General features: G+C 46.7%; 1 protein-coding gene across 5 annotated transcripts in view; it reads right to left on the reverse strand.

The window, feature by feature from the left end:
• The window catches only part of Abcd3 (ATP binding cassette subfamily D member Pmp70), a 367,264-nt gene that overhangs the window by 46,858 nt on the left and 294,360 nt on the right, over positions 1 to 26,046 (reverse strand). The window lies entirely within an intron of this gene.

A 26,046-nucleotide genomic window follows, 5' to 3' on the forward strand; every position in this document is an offset into this window, starting at 1 on the left:
GTATATGTATATATATATATATATGTATATGTATATATATATATATGTATATGTATATATATATATATATGTATATATATATATATATATATGTATATATATATATATATATATGTATATATATATATATATGTATATATATATATATGTGTGTGTATATATATATATTTATATGTATACACACATATATATATATATATATATTACTGTATATATATGGGTTATGGAAAAAATCCGCGAAGTGGTGAATCCGCGATGGTCGAACCGCGAAGTAGCGAGGGTTCACTGTACCTCCTTTGCTGTACACGAGGAGGTGGGAGGAGCTTGTTCGTACCGCCGGCATGATTGGAGGCGGAAAACTCGGAGAGCTGTTGGGAGATCTTGTCCCTGGTACTCTTCAACCCTTGAGACCAGGGCAGGGCTGCACTAGTCTTTGAGGGTTTCTGAGTACCAAAGACGTAGTCTAAGACGTTGTCTTTGCCCTATTGAGGAGGTATCTTTGGGTCGGAAAACCCACTGAGAACCCTCATTAGAGTCTGAACCTGCCAGAATGCATGGTGATTCTTGTTGGTCTGCTCCTGATGTAGGACTCGCAGAGAAGTCTCCTTTTATCCCCAAGACCTCTTCTTAGGGCGAGTCATGGACATTCCTTGAGTGGCTGGCGGCTGTTTCTGTTCTAGCCCTAGTGGAGGTCTTTGGTAGAGTTTTTGAGTCTTTGGACTCCTTCCAAGGAAAGAGATAAGACTTCAACATCGAAGGCCTGTGTGTCACGTCCCTCCTGGTCTAAGATTGCAGGGAACTCTCCGCGTGAAGAGAGGTTTCCTCCATTGGTGCGATGGAAGAGTCTCTCTCCTTGCACGGTTCCCTTTGTGACGAATGGTCTTCGTCCGACAGGTTGGGAGAGATCCCTGAGAAACTGGAGGAACTTGCCTTGATGGTCTGCACGGAGTCAGCTTCGCCGTCGGGGGAAGTGACCGCATCAGAAACTCCTCTTTTCCTCTTCAAAGGGGTAGAGGAAGCCATGGTTCCGTGTTTCAAGTCCAGAGCTATAGGTTGCTCTGATGAGCGGTCAGACAGGACTGGCTTGAAAGCCTGTGTTACGGCTCTGACTAAGGCACTGAACCAAGGCTGCTGACTGACGGATGCACTGTCAGCCATATCCCCTGAAGAGAAAGGGACCGAAGGTTCCCTACGAGGAGTCACTGTAATAGGTAGGTTTGCCTTAGAAGGCAGTTTAGGGATCCTGAACCCCTCTGCTTGTGTTTGTTTCCCTTCTCCCGCTGGAATGCGTTTGCGGGTAGGGGAATGAGGCGATGGCGATCTTGCCGGCTGTAGATCCCGTACCTGTTGGTGAGCGTGCTCGCGCGACAGAGAATATTGGCGGGCGCGCGGGAGAATCTTGGCACGCGTGAGAATGTGAGAGTTGGCGCGCGGGCACATGGTGGTGGACACACGTCTCTCTGTGCGTGCGCAATTCTCCAGAAGAGCGCCAGCGCGTCGGTGAGAGTTGGCGTGTAGGTGAGAGCTGCAATGTGATTGCTGTCTCACCTACAGTGTTCTTGTGCGGCAGAGAAAAATGGCGCGTGGGCGATGAATGGTGCACAGGCTGGCGCGCAGGAGAGCATTGGCGTGAAGGAGAACGCTGGCGCGTAGGAGAGTAAGGGCGCGCAGGTGAGTGCTGACACGTAGGAAAGCGTTGGCGCACAGGTGAGCTCAGACACGTAGGAGATCGTGGGCGGAAGACGCGAAGGCGCAGGAGATCACAAGTGCGCTGTAGTGCGCTGGCGCGTGGGCGACCCTGGGTGTGTGAGCGCACGGTGCGCAGGTGAACGTGGTCGGATGGCGCGCAGGAGAGCGCTGACGTGCAGGAGAATGCTGAGTTTGCTGCCTTCTGTGAAATGACGAGCTGTTGGTGAGCGCTGAAGGTCTGTCGGATGGCGAGCTGCAGGGTGATGGCGCGAAGGTTCGCACTTTAGTAGAGCTACAGTAGGCTCTACCGGTGATAGGAATGGTGATGGTAGGTCAGCAGATCTGGAGGATGGATGGTCAGCGTGCCCTTTGTAAGGGCGACCATCCACCAAACGGGATCGTGAACGATCGGCAGAGAGGTCCAGGACCGAAGTCACAAGACTGGTTGCAGCAGCAGTGATGATTGATGTATGAAGGTCTGAATGCAGCGGAGGCTCCTCTGCAGGGGGACTGCAGCGACGACGATGAACCAAAGAGGCGCCTCTTCACTGCTGGTGAAGGGAGACCTCTAAGGCGAAGAGGAAGGCATGCTTCCGACGGATGCGCCCTCTGGGAGCCATTGGATCAGCAAGCTAACAATGCGCCGCAGCAATCCTCCGAAGAGGAGTCTCTATAAGTGAACTGCCCCGAGGGAGAGAAACACTTGCAGGAGAGACAAACGTTGAACTTGATTTCCCCTTCGGAGGATGATCAGGAACGGGGGAACAATGTCGGCAGCAACCGCTGTAGTCTGGAGTGGCAGAGGAGATGGATGAAACTGCATGAGACACCATGCGCACCTGCCCTGGACTCTCTGGCCGCCCTTGTGGGACATATATGTCGGCGGTGGAGACTGATCCTCGCACCATTTGTCCTTCATGCAAATGGTGTAGGAGAGCATTGGCGTGTAGGAGAACGCTGGCGTGTAGGAGAGTAAGGGCACGCAGGAGAGTAAGGGCACGCAGGAGAGTGCTGATGCGTAGGAGAGCGCTGGCGCGCAGGTGAGCTCAGACGCGTAGGAGATCGTGGGCGGAAGACGCGGGAGATCACAAGTGCGCTGTAGTGCGCTGGCGCGTGGGCGACCCTGGGTGTGTGAGCGCACGGTGCGCAGGTGAACGAGGTCGCATGGCGCGCAGGAGAGCGCTGACGTGCAGGAGAATGTTGGTGCGCAGGCGCATGAGTTTGCTGCCTTCTGTGAAGTGACGAGCAGTCTGACGAGCTGTTGGTGAGCGCTGAAGGTCTGTCGGATGGCGAGCTGCAGGGTGATGGCTCGAAGGTTCGCACTTTGGTAGAGCTACAGTAGGCTCTACCGGTGATAGGAATGGTGATGGTAGGTCAGCAGGTCTGGAGGATGGATGGTCAGCGTGCCCTTTGTAAGGGCGACCATCCACCGAAGGGGATCATGAACGATCGACAGAGAGGTCCAGGACCGAAGTCACAAGACTGGTTGCAGCAGCAGTGATGATTGACGTATGAAGGTCTGAATGCAGCGGAGGCTCCTCTGCCGGGGGACTGCAGCGACGACGATGAACCAAAGAGGCGCCTCTTCACTGCTGGTGAAGGGAGATCTGTAAGGCGAAGAGGAAGGCATGCCTTCAGACGGATGCGCCCTCTGGAAGCCATTGGATCAGCAAGCTAACAATGCGCCGCAGCAATCCTCCGAAGAGGAGTCTCTATAAGTGAACTGCCCCGAGGGAGAGAAACACTTGCAGGAGAGACAGACGTTGAACTTGATTTCCCCTTCAGAGGATGATCAGCAACGGGGGAACAATGTCGGCAGTAACCGCTGTAGTCTGGAGTGGCAGAGGAGATGGATGAAACCGCATGAGACACCATGCGCACCTGCCCTGGACTCTCTGGCTGCCCTTGTGGGACATATATGTTGGCGGTGGAGACTGATCCTCACACCATTTGTCCTTCATGCAAATGGTGTAAGAGAACATTGGCGTGTAGGAGAACGCTGGCGCGTAGGAGAGTAAGGGCACGCAGGAGAGTGCTGACGCGTAGGAGAGCGCTGGCGCGCAGGTGAGCTCAGACGCGTAGGAGATCGTGGGCGGAAGACGCGAAGGCGCAGGAGATCACAAGTGTGCTGTAGTGCGCTGGCACGTGGGCGACCCTGGGTGTGTGAGCGCAGGGTGCGCAGGTGAACGTGGGCGCATGGCGCGCAGGAGAGCGCTGACGTGCAGGAGAATGTTAGTGCGCAGGCGCATGAGTTTGCTGCCTTCTGTGAAGTGACGAGCTGTTGGTGAGCGCTGAAGGTCGGTCGGATGGCGAGCTGCAGGGTGATGGCGCGAAGGTTCGCATTTTGGTAGAGCTACAGTAGGCTCTACCGGTGATAGCAATGGTGATGGTAGGTCAGCAGATCTGGAGGATGGATGGTCAGCGTGCCCTTTGTAAGGGCGACCATCCACCGAAGGGGATCGTGAATGATCGAAAGAGAGGTCCAGGACCGAAGTCACAAGACTGGTTGCAGCAGCAGTGATGATTGATGTATGAAGGTCTGAATGCAGCGGAGGCTCCTCTGCCGGGGGACTGCAGCGACGACGATGAACCAAAGAGGCACCTCTTCACTGCTGGTGAAGGGAGACCTCTAAGGCGAAGAGGAAGGCATGCCTTCCGACGGATGCGCCCTCTGGGAGCCATTGGATCAGCAAGCTAACAATGCGCCGCAGCAATCCTCCGAAGAGGAGTCTCTATAAGTGAACTGCCCCGAGGGAGAGAAACACTTGCAGGAGAGACAGACGTTGAACTTGATTTCCCCTTCAGAGGATGATCAGCAACGGGGGAACAATGTCGGCAGTAACCGCTGTAGTCTGGAGTGGCAGAGGAGATGGATGAAACCGCATGAGACACCATGCGCACCTGCCCTGGACTCTCTGGCTGCCCTTGTGGGACATATATGTTGGCGGTGGAGACTGATCCTCACACCATTTGTCCTTCATGCAAATGGTGTAGGAGAACATTGGCGTGTAGGAGAACGCTGGCGCGTAGGAGAGTAAGGGCACGCAGGAGAGTGCTGACGCGTAGGAGAGCGCTGGCGCGCAGGTGAGCTCAGACGCGTAGGAGATCGTGGGCGGAAGACGCGAAGGCGCAGGAGATCACAAGTGTGCTGTAGTGCGCTGGCACGTGGGCGACCCTGGGTGTGTGAGCGCAGGGTGCGCAGGTGAACGTGGGCGCATGGCGCGCAGGAGAGCGCCGACGTGCAGGAGAATGTTAGTGCGCAGGCGCATGAGTTTGCTGCCTTCTGTGAAGTGACGAGCTGTTGGTGAGCGCTGAATGTCGGTCGGATGGCGAGCTGCAGGGTGATGGCGCGAAGGTTCGCATTTTGGTAGAGCTACAGTAGGCTCTACCGGTGATAGCAATGGTGATGGTAGGTCAGCAGATCTGGAGGATGGATGGTCAGCGTGCCCTTTGTAAGGGCGACCATCCACCGAAGGGGATCGTGAACGATCGACAGAGAGGTCCAGGACCGAAGTCACAAGACTGGTTGCAGGAGCATTGATGATTGATGTATGAAGGTCTGAATGCAGCGGAGGCTCTTCTGCAGGGGGACTGCAGCGACGACGATGAACCAAAGAGGCGCCTCTTCACTGCTGGTGAAGGGAGACCTCTAAGGCGAAGAGGAAGGCATGCCTTCTGACGGATGCGCCCTCCGGGAGCCATTGGATCAGCAAGCTAACAATGCGCCGCAGCAATCCTCCGAAGAGTAGTCTCTATAAGTGAACTGCCCCGAGGGAGAGAAACACTTGCAGGAGAGACAAACGTTAAACTTGATTTCCCCTTCGGAGGATGATCAGGAACGGGGGAAAAATGTCGGCAGCAACCACTGTAGTCTGGAGTGGCAGAGGGGATGGATGAAACTGCATGAGACACCATGCGCACCTGCCCTGGACTCTCTGGCCGCCCTTGTGGAACATATATGTCGGCGGTGGAGACTGATCCTCGTACCATTCGTCCTTCATGCAAATGGTGTAGGAGAGCATTGGCGTGTAGGAGAACGCTGGCGCGTAGGAGAGTAAGGGCACGCAGGAGAGTAAGGGCACGCAGGAGAGTAAGGGCACGCAGGAGAGTGCTGATGCGTAGGAGAGCGCTGGCGCGCAGGTGAGCTCAGACGCGTAGGAGATCGTGGGCGGAAGACGCGAAGGCGCAGGACATCACAAGTGCGCTGTAGTGCGCTGGCGCGTGGGCGACCCTGGGTGTGTGAGCGCACGGTGCGCAGGTGAAGGTGGTCGCATGGCGCGCAGGAGAGCGCTGACGTGCAGGAGAATGTTGGTGCGCAGGCGCATGAGTTTGCTGCCTTCTGTGAAGTGACGAGCAGTCTGACGAGCTGTTGGTGAGCGCTGAAGGTCTGTCGGATGGCGAGCTGCAGGGTGATGGCGCGAAGGTTCGCACTTTGGTAGAGCTACAGTAGTCTCTACCGGTGATAGGAATGGTGATGGTAGGTCAGCATGTCTGGAGGATGGATGGTCAGCGTGCCCTTTGTAAGGGCGACCATCCACCGAAGGGGATCGTGAACGATCGGCAGAGAGGTCCAGGACCGAAGTCACAAGACTGGTTGCAGCAGCAGTGATGATTGATGTATGAAGGTCTGAATGCAGCGGAGGCTCCTCTGCAGGGGGACTGCAGCGACGACGATGAATCAAAGAGGCGCCTCTTCACTGCTGGTGAAGGGAGACCTCTAAGGCGAAGAGGAAGGCATGCCCTCCGACGGATGCGCCCTCTGGAAGCCATTGGATCAGCAAGCTAACAATGCGCCGCAGCAATCCTCCGAAGAGGAGTCTCTATAAGTGAACTGCCCCGAGGGAGAGAAACACTTGCAGGAGAGACAGACGTTGAACTTGATTTCCCCTTCAGAGGATGATCAGCAACGGGTGAACAATGTCGGCAGTAACCGCTGTAGTCTGGAGTGGCAGAGGAGATGGATGAAACCGCATGAGACACCATGCGCACCTGCCCTGGACTCTCTGGCCGCCCTTGTGGGACATATATGTCGGCGGTGGAGACTGATCCTCACACCATTTGTCCTTCATGCAAATGGTGTAAGAGAGCATTGGCGGGTAGGAGAACGCTGGCGCGTAGGAGAGTAAGGGCACGCAGGAGAGTGCTGATGCGTAGGAGAGCGCTGATGCGTAGGAGAGCGCTGGCGCGCAGGTGAGCTCAAACGCGTAGGAGATCGTGGGCGGAAGACGCGAACGCGCAGGAGATCACAAGTTTGCTGTAGTGCGCTGGTGCGTGGGCGACCCTGGGTGTGTGAGCGCAGGGTGCGCAGGTGAACGTGGGCGCATGGCGCGCAGGAGAGCGCTGACGTGCAGGAGAATGTTGGTGCGCAGGCGCATGAGTTTGCTGCCTTCTGTGAAGTGACGAGCAGTCTGACGAGCTGTTGGTGAGTGTTGGAGGTCTGTCGGATGGCGAGCTGCAGGGTGATGGCGCGAAGGTTCGCATTTTGGTAGAGCTACAGTAGGCTCTACCGGTGATAGGAATGGTGATGGTAGGTCAGCAGGTCTGGAGGATGGATGGTCAGCGTGCCCTTTGTAAGGGTGACCATCCACCGAAGGGGATCGTGAACGATCGGCAGAGAGGTCCAGTCACAAGACTGGTTGCAGGAGCAGTGATGATTGATGTATGAAGGTCTGAATGCAGCGGAGGCTCCTCTGCAGGGGGACTGCAGCGACGACGATGAACCAAAGAGGCATGCAGGAGAGTGCTGACGCGTAGGAGAGCTCTGGCGCGCAGGTGAGCTCAGACACGTAGGAGATCATGGGCGGAAGACGCGAAGGCGCAGGAAATCATGGGCGCGCAGGAGAGCGCAAGCGCGCTTTAGTGCGCTGGCGCGTGGGCGACCCTGGGTGTGTGAGCGCAGAGTGCGCAGGTGAACGTGGGCGCGTGGCGCGCAGGAGAGCGCTGACGTGCAGGAGAATGTTGGTGCGCAGGCGCATGAGTTTGCCGCCTTCTGTGAGGACGAGCAGGTGAAGGGGCATGCCGAAGCGCTGTAGAGTGACGAGCTGTTGGTGAGCGCTGAAGGTCTGTCGGATGGCGAGCTGTAGGGTGATGGCGCGAAGGTGCACACTTTGGTAGAGCTACAGTAGGCTCTATCGGTGATAGGAATGGTGATGGTAGGTCAGCATGTCTGGAGGATGGATGGTCAGCGTGCCCTTTGTAAGGGCGACCATCCACCGAAGGGGATCGTGAACGATCGGGAGAGGTCCAGGACCGAAGTCACAAGACTGGTTGCAGCAGCAGTGATGATTGATGTATGAAGGTCTGAATGCAGCGGAGGCTCCTCTGCAGGGGGACTGCAGCGACGACGATGAACCAAAGAGGTGCCTCTTCACTGCTGGTAAAGGGAGACCTCTAAGGCAAAGAGGAAGGCATGCTATTCGACGGATGCGCTCTGGGGGCCATTGGATCAGCAAGCTGACAGTGCGCCTCAGCAATCCTCCGAAGAGGAGTCTCTATAAGTGAACTCCCCTGAGGGAGAGAAACACTTGCAGGAGAGACAGACGTTGAACTTAGTTTCCTCCTCGGAGGATGATCAGGAACGGGGGAAACAAATTCAGCAGCAACCGCTGTAGAATCTGGAGTGGCAGAGGAGATGGATGAAACTGAATGAGACACCATGCTGACCTGCCCTGGACTCTCTGGCCGCCCTTGTGGGACATACAGTATATGTCGGCGGTGGAGACTGATCCTCACACCATTTGTCCTTCATGCAGAGGTGTGAGGATCAGTGTCCACTGCCGACATAATGTCCCACAAGGGCGCCCGGAAAGTCCAGGGCAGGTGCGCATGGTCGCAGAAGTCAACTTCACACACACACACACACTAAGAGAAAAAGAAAAAACAAAAGTCATTAATGGCTGCCAATATTCGGCGAGGATGAAGAGCGGCAACGTTCGTTCACCATCCGAGCCGAAAGCAAAGTGAGCTCAATCACAGGTGTGTGAGGGGGAGCGGTAGCAAGCTACCCTCCCCTACCTCTGCTAACTAGCGGTGTGGGTAGTTAACCCTCGTTAAAAATTCATGGCTCGTCATTTCAGCTACGCCGAAAGTAATACCCCTATTAAATAGCATGGTATGTATTCCAGTTATGGAACAAATTTATTTTACAGTATAATTCTGTTTGTATTCTACAGCTATTGTTTATTCCACACAGGCCTTTCAAGGAGGTAAAGTCCATCAATCCTGCCTTTGGAAAACGTGTGTTTTATAATGTAAACACAGTTAAAAGAAGCTTTCAGGGCAGGTTCATCAAGTTGGATGAATAGACTAAAGGCTAGAAACTCCTTATACACCCCGACGAAATACAACAATATCATGAAATCTTGATAAGAATTATAACAAAAATCCAACATATCTATTCTATCAGTTATTAACAAATATAACTCTTTACAGAAAATGTAGAGTAAGAGACTCCGGAGAGACTAGGAAAAGGGGTTACTGGAGGGATAGGAGGAGGGTCTAGATAGAGGGAGGAAAGAAGAGGGAAGGGACGGGGGAGTGTAGACATTCGAATTGCTTCACCTACTTACCCGATTCTCTTGGCTAGGGCTTTATTATGACAAGAGTAAACACCTGAAATAAAGAGATTTACCAATGCATTAAAGTAAAAAATTTTAGGGGGTGGTCTATAATGCTGCGTCAAAGTACCATTCTGATCAAGTAATTAGTATGGGAGATAAAAACCACACTATTTTTTGCCAGAAATGTATAGTAGGTTTGCAACAAGACTTATTGAGTAGCTACCACAGGATCAAGGACGAGGTTATATCCAGGGACCTGTGGGTAAACTCCCATGGGTAGTAGGCACCATAGGTTGTTTATCATACCAGACTACAGTATTACCTTTCAGAGTAGTGCCACTGACAGGTTCTTCCTGAAGGTTAGGGTAGATATGATACAGGTAGTCGTCGTCTTACGACCGAGATAAGGACCGAGAGACATTTCGTAACTCAATCTGGACATGTGTTGAACTCATAAAGTGAAGTTTCCGTAGATTTATTATGCTGCATCATGATTTGGCAATCATCCAAGGGAGTCATATTTTATCAATATAATCTTACTGTTTATCATTATTGAATTTTCTTGTTCCACAGGATATCATATGCTCTATTGAAGCATTACTGTATTGTATTCTATTTTTCAATTTCCGAAACATTTTAACAATTAACAATTACCAACAATTTTTTATACGTTTGGTTGTGATCGGCTGTGATGCTGATCTGAAGGTCCCTCTTCCGTAACGAGATAATGCGCACATACGAATGGTGTATTGTTTATATAATTTCTTAATTTATTTGAAATACTGTATGTTACAGGATATCACAGTTTTCATATAGATTACATCAGCACCAGTATGTTACAGGATATCGCAGTTTTCATATAGTTCGTTTATAGCCATTATTATTAGTTATACGAATAGTTCATTGTCTGTTCACGTGCGTATGGCTAGTTTATTTTTGAAGCTTCCTAAAGTATTTCAAGTTTTGTTTATTGTTAAGCCTTGATATTTCATTAGAAATTAGTGTTTAATTGTGGTTTATTAAAGCATATTTGAATTCTATCTTTCAATTTTAGGAGTATTTCAATAATCAACAACTCTTTTGTTTTACTTTAAGCAAGCATCAGCTGATCTCAAGGTCACAGTATCATACTGCGAATATGGCACGTATGTTATTTATGTATTTTTTCTATTCAAAATATCTTCATAATGAGTACACACACACACTCTCACTCTCACTCTCACTCTCTCTCTCTCTCTCTCTCTCTCTCTCAAAGGTTGTCCTTCAATGCTTCCTTGTGATATAAAGTTCTATTGGGAAGATAGCAATAGCAATGTTTGGATTTCTAGTAGGTGGAAAATTTGGTGTTTACTTCTATGAACTAATTCCCTAAGGTGTTTAAGATACTCTAAATGTGCCCCACCCTTCTAGGATTCGTATGGGAATGGCAGGATCCCCGGAGGAGGGATTTGAGTGGAACTCCCCATGAGAAGATGTCAATAAGCCACCAAGCCTAATCATCCCAAGTTTCCTATTCCACTGAAACAGAAGGGTGGGGAAATCTCTGGCTGCTTAACAGCAATGCTTCCAATAACCCCAGAGTAATTCTCCAGGATTCAGCACCCAAGACCAACTGGGGGAAAACTGTAATCACAACAATTAGTATTTTAGTTAAAAGAGATTGGACAGAAAGATGGAAGAAAGAATGGAGGTAAAGTAGAAAGATATAAAGCAAGTGCAGCTGGGGGCTGAATAAATGCTGAAAAGACCCTTAAGTAGTACCTAAAGTGCACTGATGGCATGGCATTACCCCCTATGGCATAGTGTCTTGATTTTTTTTTGCTTGCAGCTCGGTATTAAACAGGATTCTAGATTTAATCAAGTGCTGATCAAATTGTTGGATGATTAGTACCTTCATCTGGCCTATAGTCAGTGTTGGGTGGCAACCGAGACCATTCATTTGCATTCAATCCACGAAGAAAACTGTATTGGGATCGCAACAGTTCGACCAACCCCAAAGGTACTGGTCGAAGGATGAGTCAATGGTCCCTCTAGGAGAGGGAGAATAGCTTTCCAAGGGCCAGGGCATTCCTCCTATGTCATTACAGGAATGATGAGGGAAGAAGCAATGCTCACCTTCACCTGGCCTACAGATTGACCTATGGTAACGGTTAGCGGGTGAGACCTGTCACTCCTTCATGAATGAGAAGAGTGCCTGCTAAAATTCAAAAGGAACTTTTGTTGAGGCCTCCTATGCATTCAACTGCTTCTCTCTCATTATAAGAAGTGTTGAAGAAAAGATTAGAAGGGGAAAGGAAGAATTGCAAACAGTTCTCCCTTGCTATCATGAGCGGTTTAGCAGTTCCTACAACAAGTGCTTTACTTCTCTACATTTGCTGATACAAATACAAGGAAAAATTCTGAGTCAAACATCATTCCCCAGTATTACATTAGACCTTTGCTTGTGGGTTAGATCAGACTCTTCTCAATCATAATCCTCATATCCTAATATAAACAAATAGCAGTCTTAATCTCATTCTGAAAATACTCTGAAGAGGTCATTCCAAGCAACACAAGCTTAACAAACTCAGGTGGAAACTTGTGTAAACACCTGATGAATGAAAGAGGTGCACACCAGATGAATGAAAGAAGTGCTTTTGAAATGGCTAAAGGCCTAAATGCACTTAAAAGTCCCTCCAGTCACCAAAAGCATGAATGCTTCCTGTCTGCAGGCTGAGTATGCAACAAAAGTTTCAACTGAACATGGCCTGACAGACTTGGGCTCCGTACCTGTTATGACCCATAAAGATTAATTTATTTCAAGTTTTCTGGCATTCTGACATCTAAGGTCATTGATGCCGATGTTCAGACATGGAACCTGGAAGGTTGGTATGGAAAAGGTTGGGATAAAGGTGGGAGGAAGCATGCAAGACAGGTAATGTATCCCACTACTGACAGCAAGGGACATACTACTGTCTTTACTCCTTCTTCTTCCTCTTAGCACCCTTCCTGAACTGAGCTTGGGAGGGGAAAGAATAGGTGTAGCAGGGCCCAACCCCTTTTATAAGAAGAAGTTGCTGGTAGTCATTGTTGAGATTTGGAGAAGGCTAGGATCTTCAAAATCCAAGCCAAATGCCATGACCCAGTCACCCTTTAAAGAACATAGCCCTTAAGGGATACTACACTGAATGAAGGAGTACAGTAGTGATACATGACATCCCCTTTCTGAGAGTTAGACGAGGACTACAGCACTTATCCAATCCTCAGGGCAATTATTACTGTCTCTATGCCCAAAAGATACTAAAGTGACTAACCATCAATTGGTTGAGAGTACCTCAAAGCTAGAGATTATGTGCATCAACCCATTCTGGGTTTGTTTCCTCTCCACAGAATACAAACGAGCAAATCCAGAAGCATAACAACAGGAAGCAGGTCATGAATTAGGCTGTGAACAGAATGGTATTCTTTTGTGCAAGAGAGTAAGAGTGGTACAGAGTGCCCTCCCCCTGGTGAACAGGTGTGGTCATATGATCGGCCCTGCTTGGAGCTTCAAAGTCAAAAGCCCTGAGTGGTACCTAGTAATTGACCAGCACAGCACAGTCTATAGCATGCAAAACCAGTACCAATCAGTGGTATCTCCTCTTTCAAAGGTACCAAAGTACTTTGTGAAAGAAAAGTAAACGAATAGGTATTCCATTGTCCAATTAAATGGTGGAGGGCACTCCAGTTCCTCAATCCCTTGGTCTGTGCATGATCAGCCATGCACAATACTGATCAGCCACACCCCCATGGGTTGTTGAGCTTGCATGATCAGTAGCAGTTCCAGGTGAACTGCAGCAGCATCACAGGCTATTAGCCAAGGTTACTGGCTACACACCAAAGGGTCGTTGGCCATGTGGGTGATCAGCTGTAGTCCCAGGTGTTCAGCCAAGGCTATATGGGCCATTGGCCTTGTGTAATCAATCGACCATCTGCACAAGTGATCGGTCCCGTTAGCACAATTGATCACACTCTCTTTTATAAGTACAGCTGTACTGGACACATGGCCCAGTTCTCCAATCCACTAGGGATTGGGTACCAGGTGAGAACTCTCTTCTTTCAAGACAGAGGAGAGATTGCTAGAAGTCTCTAAGGACTTTTTGCCATCGACTTTCTTAGACTTCTTAAAGTTTGCCTTCATCTTTTCAGATGTATTGTTAATATTAGAAGGGGAAGAAGAAGAGGATAGCTTTACACACAAGCAATCCCCTAGGAGTTGGCATTCAATCCAGAAAGACTGCAGCATTGATGTCACACCAAGATCTCACTGGCTAACCAATTCCGAAGGTACCAGTCAATGTTTGAGCTCATTAGCATGAGGAGGTTGCAAGAAAAATACCCCTGTTAGCCTACCATAGGTTCCTAGAGATCAGTTCAGATAGGACTGCTTAGCTTACCTGCTACTGACAAAACAGCAGTGACTGCAACACCAAGCTTATGATCGGTAACTGACCCCAAAGGTATTGGTCAATTGGTGAGGTCCACATGGTACAGAGCATGCCCTAGAGTAAGGAATAATACTCTACATCGTGACAGGAAAGAGAAAGATGGGCGCATATGCTCTAACCCTCCCCTGGCCTACACATCTGATTTTCAGTCTGGCAGGACTGCTCACCTACTTCTGGTACAACAGCGGTAACTCGAACAATGACTCACTCTCACTTGACTGACCAAAGGTACCATTTAGCAGGTAGGTACCAACATTCCCTCCAGAAGGAGGAGTGCAATTTCTATAGTCCTAAGGACCTTTAGTGAAAGGCTTTACCACAGGACTTAGTTCTTTGTTGTCGTCGTCTTAAGGATGAAATGTCTGATGAAGGGAATGGAAGAGGGAGAAGAGATTGGTAAGGGGACAGGGAAGAGGACAAGTCTCCTTCCCCTTGCCAACCATTTTTCCCTACTGTCACCAAGGAGTCATAGTCTGGGCGACTGATAATGAATGCGCTCCCCAGAGAATGAAGCTGCAACACTATACACACCACTGAGGGTTTTGTCACAAGGGGAGAACTGAGAACACTCACTAACACTGCAACACAGAGATCACCTTCCGGGGAAACGCTGTTGGGGCCAAATGGCCTCACCAAATGAAGAAGCTTCACTATTGGGAACACACATGAAGACAATACTCAGTCCAAATAGAGTAATTCCATCCTGAGGCAGGAAAACTATCACAAAACGAGACGAGTTACACTCTGAATTTATCATCTTCCTGATCGGAAGAGCAAGAACAACTTTCCAAGGGGGAGAGGGCTACTAATAGTCATATCTTCACAAAGGAACACAGCACATTGGGTTTTGAAGGTTTTTATTTTCTTCTGAACAAATTTTACCTTACCACATGAATACCTTTCGTTGCACTTCTCTTTACAGCAGTCTGCTCACAAAAATAAAAAACCAACACCTATTACTAATGAATGTAAGAAAAGTTCCCTGTCGAGAAGGAGTGCTCTGTTATGTCTGAGCCTGTTGCAGTCAAAGACAAAATTAGCTATTCTGTGACAGGCGGAAGGTCGAAGCCTACTTCTTGCACCACCTGTCATTAACCAACTACAGTACCTTCTTTATGATTCAATGGCCAATCCAACACAACTGAATTGAATTGAATATAAAATTTAGGCCTTAAAGACAACCACTGGGCCATCAAAGGCCATTCAGCCCTGTACAATCAAATTAATCAACCATACCCGTACTCTCACATTTGGTATCATTTTAACTTATAAAACCAATCACACAACTTTTACATAATACTATCTAAATGAAAACTAAGGAGGGATTGAAAGGATTAAAAAACAATTAATAAAATTATTTATGGGGGTCGACCGGAATGCCAATATATGGGGTTATAGGAAGAAAAACACAAAATCCTGAAAAAATTCACTGAGCTCAGTATGGCAATGGAGAATGCGTATACAAAACATTTTGTCAAAATTCCTCTTACTTTCATAATTACAGGGTAATTGGTAAAAGTACTAACTCAATAAACCATAAATAGTGTTCCCAACAAGAAAATGTAGTATTTCTTCTGTTATCGTAAATTCTGATAATTATTACATTTTAATGTAAAACGGATTTTGAGCGAAGTGAAAAATCTATTTTTGGGTGAAATACCCATGTCGTCCTGATGGAAGGTTCCTTTAAGTAGCTTCCTAGGGTATATTTGACTACAGTGATATTCCCAGAGAATTTAACTTAAGGACTCCAGAATTCTAACTCCTGGCACGAATATCTTTAAAGTTTCTCCTTTTAGGATTTGGCATAATATCAGGGGACATATTCTTGACACGCCATATAGCAATCTGCCCCCCGCATAGCGTTTACGCTTCGAGGGGAAAAGTGGCAAAATAAAAGAGGAGCCGTTATTAAGTTCCTTTCCTCCGTTACTGCTAAAGTACCCTGATGGCGCTATAATCGTCCATCCAGATGGCGCTATAATCGCCGCCATCTTTATTCCTTGTAGCGTTAAGCCGGTACTTATGGATACAGTATTATTGGGAGGGATCCTGCCAAGGCCATTTATGGAAAGGTGGGCGGGTCCATCAGGACGACATGGTTATCTCACCCAAAAATAGATTTTTCGCTTCGCTCAAAATCCGTTTTTTGGGCTCAGGCCATGTCGTCCTGATGGAAGTTTACCAGAGCATTAATGTATCCGTGAATTTCCCAGTCGTGCCTTAAACCTCAAGGCAATGTTTCCTTGGTCATGTAGACCTAAGAGATCTATGACATTACTGCTACAGTGAAACCTCGTTTATCGCGGTAGATAGGTTCCAGACGCGGCCGCGATAGGTGAAAATCCGCGAAGTAGTGACACCATATTTACCTATTTATTCAACAGGTATATTCAGACTTTTAAAACCTTCCCTTGTATGTAGTACTGTTAACAAACTACCCTTTAATGTACAGAACACTTAATGCATGTACTACAGTACCCTAAACTAAAACAGGCACAAATATTAAAGGCAATTTTATATCATGCGTTTCCTAAACACGCTAAAAAGCACGTTAAAAAATGGCAACCAATGCTTTGTTTACATTTATCTCTGATCATAATGAAGAAACAAACTGGAGGTAGAGCTTAGTTTATTACCCAGACATATTTCCCATACTATTCCCTTAGAACTACATCACATCTTCCTACTTTAGATATATATATATATATATATATATATATATATATATATATATATATATATATATATATATATATATATATATTTATATGTATACACATACATACATACATATATACATAAATACATGCATACATATATATATATATATATATATATATATATATATATATATATATATATATATATATGTGTGTGTTACTGTATATATATGGGTTATGGAAAAAATCCGCGAAGTGGTGAATCCGCGATGGTCGAACCGCGAAGTAGCGAGGGTTCACTGTATATGTCATCTAATCATAGACTATGCTAGTTGCTTCCTGCCCCCTACAGGGAAGAGTCAAACTAGACTCGGGAAAAAGTTTCGAAGTAGCATATATCGTATGGTCAATCTAGCATTCAAAGGGACATACAGATCTCACTGTATGTCTTTTAGCCAAAGTTTGTATTTGTAATATGAACACAGGAGCATGTCAGCCACCATAGCATCAGAGGTTTGTATCTTGTATTGAAACAAGTGGGTTCTAGCTAGAAAGGTTTGTTTACATGTAGGAACAAAGTTACTACCTTTGTTTGATATTATTATGCAGAATAATAAGGAATAATGAATGCTCTCACAAAATTTTATTAATGTGTTTATGGCGAAATAAGATGCACAAAACAATTAATCATTTATTGTCAAGCAATAAATAAATTTTCAGCATACATTCGTAACAACATAAAAATACAAGTGAAATATAATTTATTAACATAGACAAACAGAATAAATCAGAAATACTTGTTTTACCTGAAAACAAACATTGCCACTCACATGAAAATTTAATAAATTTTCTTATATCTTTCTGAGAAGTCTGTCTATTTACACTTGTGTAAAAACACATGGCACTTAGTGTTCAGTCTATGTTTTATCACCTCTGTACACTGGAACAATCCATAATGTCACCATGATGACACTTCACTCACCATGTTGCACTATAAAGTGCCAACATGTACACCCTATAGAATTATAGTCCCACATAATTCACTGTTCCTCGCAGCACTAAGCGATAGGTTTTAGAACATTCCCTGCCGCTTCCACGAATCTTTTAAGTTCTTGCACTTGCTTCACGTAGTGTTTAAAGAACACTCTGGATGACTTCCATCCAGTAAACGAGCGAAGGCTCTCGAAATCCATGAGCTGGAGAAAATTTAACGAAGAAGCAATTTTCTTAGGATCATGACCTGCGGGTGTACTGTCAGGATCCGCTCTGCGAATAAAGTAGGTGATCTTCGCCCTTAGTTGTTTTAGGGATAAGTTTGAGCCCGATGTTTCACCTTTAAAGAGCTGTCCTCCCCAAGTTCTGCGAAGATAGACCTTTAGACTCTCCACTGGACACAGCGAGACATCTTCCTTCAGAGGGCAGATTCTCCAGGGACTCCACCTCTTAGTGGGTAGCTCATTCTTGGCGAGAAACGTTGGGTTGGGAAAGAGATTTAGCTCTCCCATTTCAGCAAACTGGATATGGCCTTCTTCCCTAGACAAGGTCACTATCTCACTAACTCTAGCCCATGAGGCTAGAGGAAACAAGAATATAACTTTTTTTGAGTCAAATCTTCCAAAGAGCAAGTTGTAGTACCTTATCCAAAGACCATGAGATGGGCCTTGGAGGTGCTGCAGGCCTGAGCCTAGCACAGGCCTTAGGGATTTTGTTAAAAATCTCATTAGACAAGTCTATTTGGAAAGCATAAAGCAAAGGCCTAGTCAAGGCAGATTTACACGTAGTTATCGTGTTGGCTGCTAAACCTTCCTCATGAAGGTGAATAAAGAAAGACAAGCAGAAATCAGTCAAGATTTCTTTTGGATTTCTTGCCTTGAAAAAGGCCCCCCACTTCTTCCAAGATGACTCGTATTGCCTTCTAGTAGATTTTGACTTATATTCCTCTAAGAAGTCCATACTTTCTTTCGAGATCCCAAACCTTTTCCTTACTGCTAGGGAGAGAAAATCATGAGATGAAGGTCTTGGGTTTTCTGTGATGAAGGGAAGATAGTCGACTTCTGTACTTGTTGAGATAGAACTGGGTCTGGCAGGGGAATCAGCTTCGGCTGTAATTCCAGAATTAAGGGGAACCAGTTGCTCCGGGGCCACTTGGGAGCCACTAGGGCTGCTGTTCCTTGAAAAGATCCCAGCTTGTTGAGGACCTTCATCAGCAGGTTGGGTGGAGGGAACAGGTAAACACTGGTCCATTTGTTCCAGTCGAGGGACATGGCGTCCACTGCTTCCGCTAGAGGGTCCTCCTACGGGGCCACGTATCAAGGAAGTTTCTTGTTGTCGCTCGTCGCGAAGAGGTCGATCTGCAGTTCCGGGACTTGATGTAAGATGAAGGACAATGATCTTGCGTCTAGGGACCATTCTGACTCTATCAAAGTTATCCTGAATATGGCGTCCGCTGTCACATTGCGGAACCCTTGAAGGTGAATTGCTGACAAGTGCCATCTCTTCTTTTCCGCTAAGCGGAAGATGGCCAACATCACTTGGTTGAGTTGGGGCGATCTCGAGCCTTGGCGATTCAGACATCTCATCACTACCTCGCTGTCCAAAACCAGTCTTATGTGGACTGAAGGGCGAGGGGATAATTTCCTCAGTGTGAGGAAGACTTCCATGGTCTCCAAAATGTTGATATGGATGGTCTTGAATAGGGAGGACCAAGTTTCTTGCACTCTGCATTGATGAGAGTGACCTCCCCATCCTTCCTATGATGCATCTGTGTGGATGACAACTGAGGGTGGAGGCAGCTGCAGAGGTGTTGACCTCTTGAAGTTCCTGGCCTCCGACCATGGCTTGAGAAGTGATCGTAGCCGAATCGGTATTGGTCTTCTTAGATCTCTTCAAGCGTTTCATGCGTATCTTCTCCAGACTCCTGACGCATCTTTTACCTGTGCTCTTAGCACTGGGTCTGTCACTGATGCAAACTGAAGGGAGCCCAGAACTCTCTCCTGTTGGCGTCTTGAAATCCTGTTGGATTTTAGAAGTCTCTTGACAGATCCCGCTATTTCACTCCTCTTCTTTAATGGAATGGAGAGACGATGTGACTGTAAATCCCAATGTATGCCTAGCCATTGGAATTTCTGAGCTGGAGATAGTCGAGACTTTTTGGTGTTGATCTTGAATCCTAGATGTTCCAGGAACGGGATCACTTTCTTGGATGCTTGCAAGCATTTCGACTCGGATGCTGCCCACACCAGCCAATCGTCCAGATAGGATACCACCTGGACACCTTGTAGGTGTAGTTGTTGAAAGACTGCTTCTGCAAGCTTCGTGAAGATCCTTGGGGCTATGTTTAGTCCGAAGGGCATGGCTCTGAAAGCGTACTTTTTTTTTTGTAGTCTGAATCCTAGGTAGGAGGAGAGTTGACAATTGATCGGAATGTGCCAATAGGCATCTGCCATGTCTATGGAGACTGTGTATGCCCTTTTGGGCAACAGGGCCCTTATGTGTTGAAGGGTCAACATTTTGAACTTGTCGTTCTCGATAAACTTGTTGAGTGGCGACAGATCCAGAATGACTCTGAGTTTGTCTGAGTCCTTCTTGGGAACACAAAACAGCCTTCTTTGGAATTTGATGGACTTTGCCCTCTTTATAACCCGTTTGCTCAAGAGCTCCCAGGTATATTCTTCCAAAACAGGGTAGAGTGTTGGAAGAACTGAGGAAATGATGGTGGAGCGGTCTTCCAGCTCCAACCTAGTCCGTTCTTGATTAGGCTGTGGGCCCAGGGATCGAAGGTCCTGGAAGAGTCGGAGTCTTCCTCCTACCGGAAGCATCTCATTGCTTCTGGTTTCCGGAGGGCTTGCCTCCTTGACCGCGCCCTCCCCTACCTTCTCTTCCTCTCAAGGGACGTCTAGAGGAACCTCTATTGGATCCTCTACCTTTCGGGCGAAAGGTAGTGGACTGCCTCTCATAGGCGGGAGTGAAGGCTGGTGACTGAGTCACCACCTGGGGTACCATCTGGTAGGTGGTTTGGGGCTGTAACACCATCTGTGGCACCGCAGTCATGAGAAATTGTTGTCTAGCAGGACGAGAAGGCACTCTTGGCCTCTTTGTCTTCTTCTTTGGTTGGGGACCCTCATCCGGAGAAGACTTCCTCTTAACCGACATGCCCCACTTCTGGGAAGATTTCTATTCTCTGTGGCGGTCTTGCCGACTATCTCTTTGACCAAATCATTTGGGAAAAGGTCCTTCCCCCAGATATTGGAAGATATCAACTTCCTGGGTTCGTGTTTAACCGCAGCAGAGGCAAACACGAACTCTCTACAAGCCCTTTTTGCCCTCACAAAGCTGTAAAAGTCCTTTGTTAGGGTTGCTGAATGAGCTTTAGCCAAGACCATGAACATATCCAGGGATCTTTGTTCACTGGCCATTGCCTCCATGGATACCTGGAGGGATAGAGAGGCAGCTAGTCTCTCCTTTGTATCTTGTTCCCTGCGTAATAAGAACTCAGACAACTTGGGGAGGTTTTCGCTGAACTAACATACAGCGATATCAGCCTCCAACTTCCCGAATGAGAAGGTAAGCTGAATATCCTTCCAGTCTTTGTGATCCGTTGGCAAAGCTAGGGAAAGGGGCCTACACTCCTCCAGTGCAGGGTAGGGTTTCCCAGCTTCCACTGCCTTAAACGACTTTTCCGCAAAGGGGAAAGCCATAGTTGCTGGGGAAAGCCATAGTTGCTGGAGCAAGAAAAGAGATGTTTCTTGCTCAGGGCCGGCACCTTTGAATTGGTGAAGCCCTTGTCCTTCAAGCTGCTGGCTAACAAAGCCTGAGCCTTCGCATGGTCAAGCACTATGACCTCCTTAGGCTCTGTCTCCTCCTTGGATACTGGTTCTGCCTTTAGACAAACAAAGCAGTCTGGATAGGACTCAAAGCTGGGCCAGAACTCCATGTGCTCAATAAGGAAAGTTCCCAGCTTCTCTGAAACAAAGATCCCACCGTTAGTAATCGGCATGTACTCGGCATGCCTCCATGGGTTTACCTCGGAACACGAGGGAAGATCCTTTACGTTACGTCGAGTCTCTGTTGAGACCCACGGGACGCTGTTATCTGAAGAATCCCCTTTCTGAATGCAGCTTCCCTTTGTTCGCTCTTCTTCTCGAACATTTCCATCATAGCTTTGATGGCAGACAGAGTGTCATCCGACCTCCCAGGTTGAGGAGCGAAGGACGTAGAGGGCACGAGTTCTGGGGCAGGAACCAACGAAACAGAGACTGTTTCGACTTCATCCTCTTCCGTCTCTGGAGCCAACGTTGACTCCTCATCTCGACCTTCCGCCAGAAGGTCCTTTTCGGTGTCCTATGACACCTCTGACATCCTCTCATCATCTAGATGGATGTCCTTCATCGCATCCGAGACATCCGTGTCGACGGCTCTCTAGATGCAAGGGATCTCAGGTTAAGGCTGAGGAATGACAGCATCCGCAGATGCTTTGGGGAATAGAAGGGCTCTCATACGCTCACTAGGGAGGTAAGGCCCCTTGGCATTCTATTGGAAGCCACGAACCCATTTGTGCAGCTTGTCCCGAGCTGCATCCCTTGACTCAGTTGACTTGGGATTTTCAAAAGCCTCATACATCAGGTCCTTACATACTGTACATACCTGTGGGTCCCAGTATTTGAGAGGTCCCTTAGTGATGGAGCAGCGGGAGTGCGTCCTACACCCCAGATGACCATAGAAGCTCCTGCTACGGACGTTGCAGAAGACACTATCGCACTTCACATGATCCTCCTGTAAGGAGAGGAAAATGAAATGAGTATAACGTAGTCTATCTCATTAGATAAACTAATATTATTTTAATAATATTTTCTATTTTATTTTATTGCATATAGCTTAGGATAGATAAGCTAGAAATGAAATAGGAAAGACACATACGTGTGTTTCCCCGCCCAGCCAATTGCTGCGACCTCCCTCAATATTAAATTCTAGGGTTATCCTCTTTAAGAGGCTTGATGGAAGAGTCTAGCCTATAATGATAGAATAGTGTAAACAACACCCACTTCCAAGAGAGTTAATAATGAGGGTCAAATAACTGATCATCTATCAGTTTAAAGAGAGGGAATTCCTTTCCAAATCTTATAAGGTCTCAACAAAAGACTGCACTTGGATACACAGAGTATGTTGGAAATTTTAAAACTATTGTATACTTTTATACCATAGTTTTCTGTCTGCAGTATATTCTATACTACAGATATACTGGCTACTGTATATACATATACTTATAGTTGTTGCCGACATACAGCCGGCAAGGCTAGTACCTAAGGCTCAATTCAATTGACACAATATTAATAGATTTTTATGGCCAGCGGCTTGCCGGATGCCAGCGGGTCGCCGGCTGTCGGCACACTATCCCCGCCATCATACAATCTGACGGGGTTGTGGCCGGAATACTAGTCCTGGCCAGCTCTCCCCGGCAGAGTCAGATGTGACAGTGAATTAACGGCTGTCGGACCACAAGTCTAGCCTGCATCTTGCCGGCAAGGTTAGTGGCCGGCAGCCGTCAGTTAGGTTAGTAGCTGGCGGCACTAGCCAATAGAGAGAGAGAAAGCAAGGAGTGAAGGGTGAAGTACGAGTGGCGGCACTAGCCACTGGATCACTTCCTTCCTCCAGAATGAGGGTTCTAATGGAAGGGGAGAATATATATAATCAAGCTTCCACCCATCCACCTCAATGCCGGTATCTGCCGGCGTAGGGTGTGGATGGCAGCCCAAGGAAGGACTGAAGAACACTCTAAGGCAAATGAGTCTCCTGCCAACAGCTAGACCTGCCGCTACAGCTATCCCAGAACTCCTGTCCAATAGGGAAGCTTTACGACTAGGTCATACCTGCAGGAACCCAAGCCAGCCCTACAGCCTGCCGGCAGTGGGCGAGAATGTAGGACAACGGCCACAGAGATGTGATAGCTAGGCCATCCCTAAAGGACAGAATGGGAAGGGGAAAAGGGTCCTGTATAGGATGTGAGAGGAGCCGGCGGCATGCCAGCCCTACCACACCTACAGGAAGCTCTGTTTCAGTATTGGCGCTATCCTAGGCGGACGGGGAATACATTCCCCAGCCTAGGGTCTACCAATACGGTAAGAGGGGCCGGCATCATCAACCCTCCTCCCTTAATTATATAGAAAGAGAGTTTCATTGCACTAAGGTCTGCCAGCACAGGACCAGTCGACTAAACCACAGGGAGAAGGGGATCACATGACCCCTTCAAGTGCGGTCTAGGGAGGCTAAGCCTCCTATGCCCATCAACAATATTCGACAGGGAAGTACATTCACCCTATCGATCAGTTGCCGGCACACGACAAGTACTCTGAGGTTCTGACCCAAACCCAAAGCTCACCATCAGTAGTTAGGTGAAGGGGCAGAAAAACCCTAGCCTAACCTTGCGAGAATGACAATTCGAGGCAAGATCAGCTAGGATTGTAGCCATAGGCTACACTCAGAGGGAAGGAGGGATTACCCTATATATGAGGGTAACCGGGGAGATGTATGAAAGTATACTAAAGCCACTAGGCTACTAGCCTAGCAACAGCGAGATCGACTACCTAACTCATCGAAGCTCTCTGGTATACTTTCTTAGAAGAGGAAAATTTATATGCAATCCATATATCTTACATGTATAAATTGCCTATTATCTTCATTTAAATTTAATGGCACAAGGAACACTTATTATATCATGCAAGAAAGTAAACTATGACGCCTAGGCTAGGAAGCCTAGCGTAAACAAGATCGGCTACCCAATTCGCCGAAACTAATGCAAATACTATCGGCATAATATAATTAATTCCTACCAATGAAGACTAAATAGCTAATTATATTTATATAAGCTATTATACCGGAAAACTCGTTCTGGCTAATTAAATAACTCATGCGTTACGAACGACGGCGCCGAAGGCGCCTCCGGTTTAGGCAATAGCTCTGCCCAAAAAATTAGTTTACTTCCAATATAACTTTTACTTTACGGCCAGAGCTAAATTTATAACCATACGAATCAAATACTCAACTTTCCAGAAGCAGAAGAAGCTGGAGATTGCATAATAAATCCTGATTTTCGAGAGCACTGGGAAAACACTGAGCGACACCGCTACAGAAAAATGAATAAAGATGGCGGCAATTATAGCGCCATCTGGATGGACGATTATAACGCCATCGGCGTACTTTAGCAGTAACGGAGGAAAGGAACTTAATCACGGCTCCTCTTTTATTTTGCCACTTTTCCCCTCGAAGCGTAAACGCTATGCGGGGTGCAGATTGCTATGTGGCGTGTCAAGAATACGTACCGATATTATGCGATATCCTAAAAGGAGAAACTTTAAGGATATTCGCGCCAGGAGTTAGAATTCTGGAGACCTTAAGTTAAATTCTCTGGGAATATCACTGTAGTCAAATATACCCTAGGAAGCTACTTAAAGGAACCTGCCGTCAGGACGACATGGCCTGAGCCCAAAAAAGAAATTGTAAACTATGGCATCTGTATAACACCCATAATTTGTAAATGATGTAGTATTCCACCCTTCATCCTTCAGTCCTACCACAAACCTCAGAAGAGTACATAGCTGAGTTTGACCTCTGACATTCACTCATTTTTAAGTTTGTTTTTCTCGTTTCCGGCAATAATTTTATCATTTCAAAGAGGCTATTAAGCATTCAGAAAAGAGAGAGAGAGAGAGAGAGAGAGAGAGAGAGAGAGAGAGAGAGAGAGAGAGATCTTCATTTATGATTATGATAAATAACTTTGTTTTCTTTTATTAATAACCAAAAAAGGACATAAACTTTGAATGCCTGTATCTCAACTACATTTATTGACCTTCAAATTCAATAGTCTCCCTTAGTTTTCAAGATATAACATTGAAATTTGGTATAAACTTAGAAATACACTATAAAACAATGAAATGAAGCCCTTTTTTCCTATTTTTGTTACATATTTTTTCCCGTGATTTTTAAGATTTATTTTTTTTACCATGATGAAAAACTCATAACTGGCAAAAAATTACTTTTAGGAAAAAAACTCTCCATAGGTCTATATCAGGTCTATATAGGGTAGTAATCCCAGATTTTAGTAATAATTATCAAGGGAGTAGATAGAATTTGAAAAACACCAATTTTCAGGATAAATCGGTCTGGCGTCGCAAAACCGAAGGTCAGAGGCAAAAATCCTATGCAGTTTGAAGATGTCCTAAGTCACCTTATTATTAAATGGTATGAATGTCAAAGTCCTGTCATTAAAAATCCCCTTAAAGTTCATGACATAAACCAATACTCTGTATAAATTTTTTTGAAGTTCAGGGTATTACAATTTTCTCCCAGTATATCTCTTAAAGGTTTGTCCTGGAGAAAATGTGTCCTCCTCTGAAGATTAGAAAACAGGACTGAATATACATCCCTATTCTAAAGGAGGAAAGGTTTGTATAAGCTTAGGAACAAACCTGTATAATAATTATTTTGTAGGAGGCAGATCAAAGTCTTAAGCAGATAAGAACTTCATCATAAGAGACATCATGTATCATATAATTTTAAAAATGTTGTGAAGAGAGCTTTACAATTCTCTATTTACAATATTTATGGGTGAAGATGTATTGACACAGATTTTATGCACTACACGAGAAGGTAATTTAATACTGGATAGAAGTATAA

Source organism: Palaemon carinicauda, chromosome 22 (genome assembly GCF_036898095.1).
Source record: "Palaemon carinicauda isolate YSFRI2023 chromosome 22, ASM3689809v2, whole genome shotgun sequence".
Classification (NCBI taxonomy): Eukaryota; Metazoa; Arthropoda; class Malacostraca; order Decapoda; family Palaemonidae; genus Palaemon; species Palaemon carinicauda.